The following is a 6,235-nucleotide window of genomic DNA, read 5'->3' on the forward strand; positions in this document are numbered from 1 at the left end:
AAAATCCTAGAAGGATCTAGGAGTTTTCGTCCAAGGGCTTAAGGAAAGGAGTCCATGGACTTGCTTAGGCCCTAAGCTAAGGGATTAGGGTTTCCACCTTGAAACCCTAGCTAGCCTCAAGTATAAATAGCACCCTAAGGCACTAGAATTCGGCCACCCCTTGGGAAAACCCTACTAGAGCCGAATTTTGGAGCTTAGTACCCTTCCTCATCTCTCTCATATTCATCCTCTCACTCAAAGTGTGTTTGTGAGCCATTAGATGTACTACACTTGTGGTACTTGCTTTCAAGAGCTAAGGAAACTTAAGGAATTAGTTGTTATTACTATATAACAACAAAAAGGTATGTATTCTATTCTCCTATGTCAATTTCGAAAATAGTAGATGCATGCTAGGTTTCCTTTTGTGTTCATAAAGTTGTATGTCTAATAGTGAAAACATAGATCCAATTAGGGTTGCATGCACACATAGGATTGTTTGTATAAAACCCATCAGTGGTATCAGAGCCATTGGTTTTTGTTTTCAATTAGATTTTATACAAATGTATGAATTTGACAAATTAGGGTTTATGGCTAATAAACCCTAGGGCTTGGATTTTCGAAATTAGGGTTACAAAACCCTAGTTTTTGAATTGTATTAGGGTTTCCCAAACCCTTTCCTTAGCCACCAAGATTTCGAAATTAGGGTTGTCTAACCCTAGAATTTCGAAATTTGCATTGTCCCCATGATAAGATTCCCAAATTTTAGGGATTTGGATAATGCCATATCTTGTAGTTATCCCTTAATTGTTTAAATAGATAATTAAAGATCTTTTGAATTATCCCATCCCAAATTTTCGAATTTTAGGGGATAAAGGGATTAGGTTAAAATTAATTGTTTAATTTAATAGCTTATCCTCCAAGATTTAATAATTTAAATTAATTGTTTAATTGAGATAATTATTCAATCAAAGTTTTAATATTTAAGATTTTAAAATTAAAAGGTTTTAATTTTCGAAAAATTTTAAATATGATTAATACCCTAGTATTTTGAAATGTTTAAAATACACCCTTATACTATTATAATATTATAAGATTAATAATTATGTATATGTATAAGATTAAGCTAGTCTTACCGTTAGTAGGCCTCATTCACGAAGTTGATCTATAAGGGGGGTATAAGTTTATGGCCTATAAAATGGCCGTTTAATGGGTGTCCACTCTCACCCACCGCTTCCTTGATTGATGGAGGGTCGTTAGCCGAACGGGTAGGATAGGGCAACTAATTCCTCATTAAAAGTATAATGATTAATAAAGTAACTAAATGCTTTTATTAAATTCCCAATCTTAGTTACTTTAGGCAAAAGTGAATTTGATGCAATTCCATGAAATTACACTTTGTACCCTTGCTAAGACGTTAGTGGAGCGTGTGTGGTTAACCGACACACTAATTGAGTTCTAAGCAAAGGTGGAAAAGGGTGACTCGATGTTTGTCATAGTTCGGTGGAGCGTGTGTGGTTAACCGGCACATCGAATAGGTGACTGTAACATTGGGGGCACCATGTATATTTGCATGGTTATTCACACCCTGTTTTGTGATCCTCGGCATCCCAGTCACAAATCGAGGGGCATATCGAGATTTAAACATGTCATTGAAAAGTTCAATGAATCTCAAAAGATCTAGGAGTTTCAATAAATTTAAAACTTCACCTTATTTTCATTTTTCATGGTGGAAATTGGTAAATCGTCATTTACGTACCTTCAAATGTTCTGCAAGTTGGATTACGGCATCCCTCTTCCAATTTGTAGGATATTGTGTTGGGTCCTAGCCTTAATATCTCATTTGGGTGTTTTATTAAGGACTCAATCAACTAACTTGAATTTTCTCCCGTTTGTAGATGTCAAAGTCTGACAACTATGGTCTTCCTAAATCCGTTGGAAAAGGGTTTTCCACGTGAAGATGATGTTCCACGATTGGATTGTGGAAATGGAAATCATGCTTCACTTCCTCCACCTTCTCCAATAATTCTACCTGGCCCACGTGTTCGAAGACTTGAAAAGTTCAAGGTCACTCATGCCCTATTGGCAATAAGACACAAAGATGGAAAGTCTATGTGTACACACATCTTAAAGATGAAGTCACACATTGACAGGTTAAGGATGTTGGGTGTCGACTTAGTTCTTCAGTCACTTCCCGAATCATATGGTAAGTTCGTTAGAGAGTACTATATGATGAACCATGACATGACCCTCATTGATTTGACTTATTTGCTTATTGCTGCTGAATCATAAACGATTTGGCGCACTGGTCGAGCAATTTTGTCTGATAAATCGATGTCCCAACCTTCTATGGGCAATGGCAACATTGGAAGTCCAGAAAAGTTTTCTCTACGCAAGAGAAAGGCCGAGTCTGAGATAGTCCCGTGTACCATTCCATAAGAATCCATGTGTTTCTACTGCCAAAAGAAGGGGCATTGGTTACGAAGCTGCCCTCACTACCTAAGAGATCTAAGAGATGGGAGAGTCAAGATGTATGACTCTGCTTTAGGTAAAATCCACTATCTAACTCTATTAAGTTCCTATTTGGAGATTCTTAATACATAATGTGATAAGATTATATTTCGATGTTTTGAAGGATCGAAGAAAGGAAAGGAAGCTTAAAGGAATTAGTTGTTATTACTATATAACAACAAATTAGGGATACAAATGCGATCGTAATCCATTTCTTCGCGATCAGACTCAGCTCGCTCCTTCCTTTAAGCTTCCTTTCCTTTCTTCGATCCTTCAAAACATCGAAATGTAATCTTATCACATCATGTATTAGGAATCTCCAAATAGGAACTTAATAGAGTTAGATAGTAGATTTTACCTGAAGTAGAGTCATACATCTTGACTCTCCCATCTCTTAGATCTGCCAGGTAGTCAGGGCAGCTTCGTAACCAATGCCTCTTCTTTTGACAGTAGAAACATATGGATTCTTCTGGAATGGTACACGGAACTATCTCAGACTCAACCTTTCTCTTACGTAGAGAAAACTTTTCTGGACTTCCAATGTTGCCATTGCCCATAGAAGGTTGGGATATTGATTTATCAGACAAATTTGCTCGACCAGTGCGCCAAATCATTTCTGATTCAGCAGCAATAAGCAAATAAGTCAAATAAATGAGGGTCATGTCGTGGTCTATCATATGGTACTCTCTAACGAACTTACCATATGATTCAGGAAGTGACTGAAGAACCAAGTCATCGGCCAACTTCCTTGGGACATTGACACCCAACATTCTTAACATGTCAATGTGTGACTTCATCTTTAAGACGTGTGCACAAACATACTTTCCATCTTTGTGTCTTATTGCCAACATGACATGAGTGACCTTGAACTTTTCAAGTCTTGGAACTCGTGGGTTAGGGAGAATTATTGGAGGAGGTGGAGGAAGTGAAGCATGATTTCCATTTTTACAATCCAATCGTGGAATATCATCTTCACGTGGAAAACTTTTTCCAACGAATTTAGGAAGACCATAGTTATCAGACTTTGACATCTATGAAACGGGAGAAAATTCAAGTTTAGTTGATTGAGTCCTTAATAAAACACCCAAATGAGATATTAAGGCTAGGATCCAACACAATATCCTACAAATTGGAAGAGGGATGTCGTAATCCAACTTGCAGAACATTTGAAGGTAGGTAAATGACGATTTACAAATTTCCACCATGAAAACCGAAAAGAAGGTTAAGTTTTAAATGTATTGAAACTCCTAGATCTTTTGAGATTCATTGAAATTTTCAATGACATGTTTAAATCTCGATATGCCCCTCGATTTGTGACTGGGATGCCGAGGATCACAAAACAGGGTGTGAATAACCATGCAAATATACATGGTGCCCCCAATGTTACAGTCACCTATTCGATGTGCCGGTTAACCACACACGCTCCACCGAACTATGACAAACATCGAGTCACCCTTTGCTACCTTTGCTTAGAGCTCAATTAGTGTGTCGGTTAACCACACACGCTCCACTAACGTCTTAGCAAGGGTACAAAGTGTAATTTCATGGAATTGCATCAAATTCACTTTTGCCTAAAGTAACTAAGATTGAGAATTTAATAAAAGCATTTAGTTACTTTATTAATCATTATACTTTTAATGAGGAATTAGTTGCCCTATCCTACCCGTTCGGCTAACGACCCTCCACCAATCAAGGAAGCAGTGGGTGAGAGTGGACACCCATTAAAAGGCCATTTTATAGGCCATAACCTTATACCCCCCTTATAGATCGGCTTCGTGAATGAGGCCTACTAACGGTAAGACTAGCAGTTTAAGTTATACATATATAATATTAGACTTTTAATGTTATATATAGTATAAGGGTGTATTTTACACTTTTAAAATACTAGGTGGTTTAATTTTATAAATTACACTTTTAATTTAATTAAATATAAACCATATAATTATGGATTTATTAACTCTCTTTTAATTATACTTTTAATTAACTTAATAAAACAATAAGGGTGTAATTTGAACTTTTCAAAAACTAGGGTTTTAGAATTTAAAATTTCAAAAAATTAAAATTTTAATCAAAAAATTTTAATTCCAAAACTTGAGGGCAAGTTTTGAAACATTTCAAAACATTAGGGTTTAGAATTTAAATATTTCAAATTAGACTTTTAAAAAAAAATAAATACCAAAACTTGAGGGCAAATTTTGAAACTTTTCAAAACAGTATCAAGAATATTCTAGATCAACAATTCAAATAAGCCAATTAAAAAATTAATTGGTAGTTATCTAATTTTGACCTAATCCAATTTCTTGCAAGATAATTCATCAAATAATTCAAATAATCTAAATCTTATCTTATAAGGCAACAATAATTTGATTAATTGGTAATTATCTACTCTTTGGTAAAGGATAAACACCCAAAATCAATAAGAATCGGTTTTATCAATTAAAAACGTTTTTGGTAATTATCCTAAGCCAAAACAGCAAGAAAATCGCGAAAAACGCTGCCAGACTCGCTGACTCGTCGAGTCTGCACTGGACTCATCGAGTTCCCAGTGGACTCGGCGAGTTCAGTCATGGACTCGGCGAGTTCAGTCATGGACTCGGCGAGTTCAGTCATGGACTCGGCGAGTCCAGCCCCAACAAGTCAAAAATTTTGATTTTCAGGCAATATTCGATCAAATAAGCATCAAATTCATTAACAAACAGCCCTAGTCTATGATACCACTGATGGGTTTTGAGCACTACATCATTCCTATGGTGTACATACAAACCCTAAAGCTTTGGATCTAGTTTGTCTAATGAACATGCAATAATCATCCAAAGCCATAAACCCTAGATCTAACAGTGATAATCGATATTAACATAAGAATAGGGTTTAGATATTACCTTGATTGTTATGTAGCAATAACAATCTCAATTCCTCCTTGTAATTGACTTCTGAAAGCTTAGTGTCACAAATGTCACACCTCTAATGGCTCACAAACACCAAGAGCAAGAGGATGACTTAGGAGGAGAGAAGGAGGCACCCAAATTCGTCTAGAAACCCTAAGGAATCACTTAGCCACGTTTTTAGTGCCCTAGGGGTCCTTATATATGTGAGGGTACTAGGGTTTTGAACTAGGAAACCCTAATCTGACTGCTTAGGCCCTAAGCAGCCCATGGACTCCCTTTAGAACACCCCTTGGACGAATTCCTTATGGGCTTCCCATAGAATTCGTCCAACCTATGTTCCAAGGTGATCCATAGCCCAATTGCAACAATCTTATAATTACAATATCAGCCCCCAAGTTTAATTAAAGTCTTTTAGTCACAAAATCAATTTCCTAATTAATTATTGACTAATATTAATTGAACAATATGATTTCTCTTTTAATATATTATTCACATAATATATTAATAAATCATAATTATTCTCTTTCTCCATAAATCATCCTATCAAGTTGCTTTGCTGAAGGCAACCCAAAAGGACCATGCTCGCAATCGGGTCAAGTACATACCAAAATAGTTATGGACTTAGACACTAATCCAACAACAACCACATTTGGTGCTGCCCTGGCCTCCTCCCCTGTAAGCTGGAAAGCACGCCCCTGGGCCTTCGGAGGCTCTGCCCTAACTGGCCTCCCATCGGTAATCCTCAATGTAGTCGGCGCTGGAGCCTGTGCCGGCCTGGCTGCGAGTTGTGGACAGTTGGTCTTCACGTGACCAACCTGATGACAGTGGTAGCAGATCCTCATATCTTGAACCGGGGCCGTCTG

The sequence above is a fragment of the Lactuca virosa genome, chromosome 8 (assembly GCF_052849685.1).
Source record: "Lactuca virosa cultivar CGN04683 chromosome 8, Lactuca_virosa_CGN04683_v6, whole genome shotgun sequence".
Classification (NCBI taxonomy): domain Eukaryota; kingdom Viridiplantae; phylum Streptophyta; class Magnoliopsida; order Asterales; family Asteraceae; genus Lactuca; species Lactuca virosa.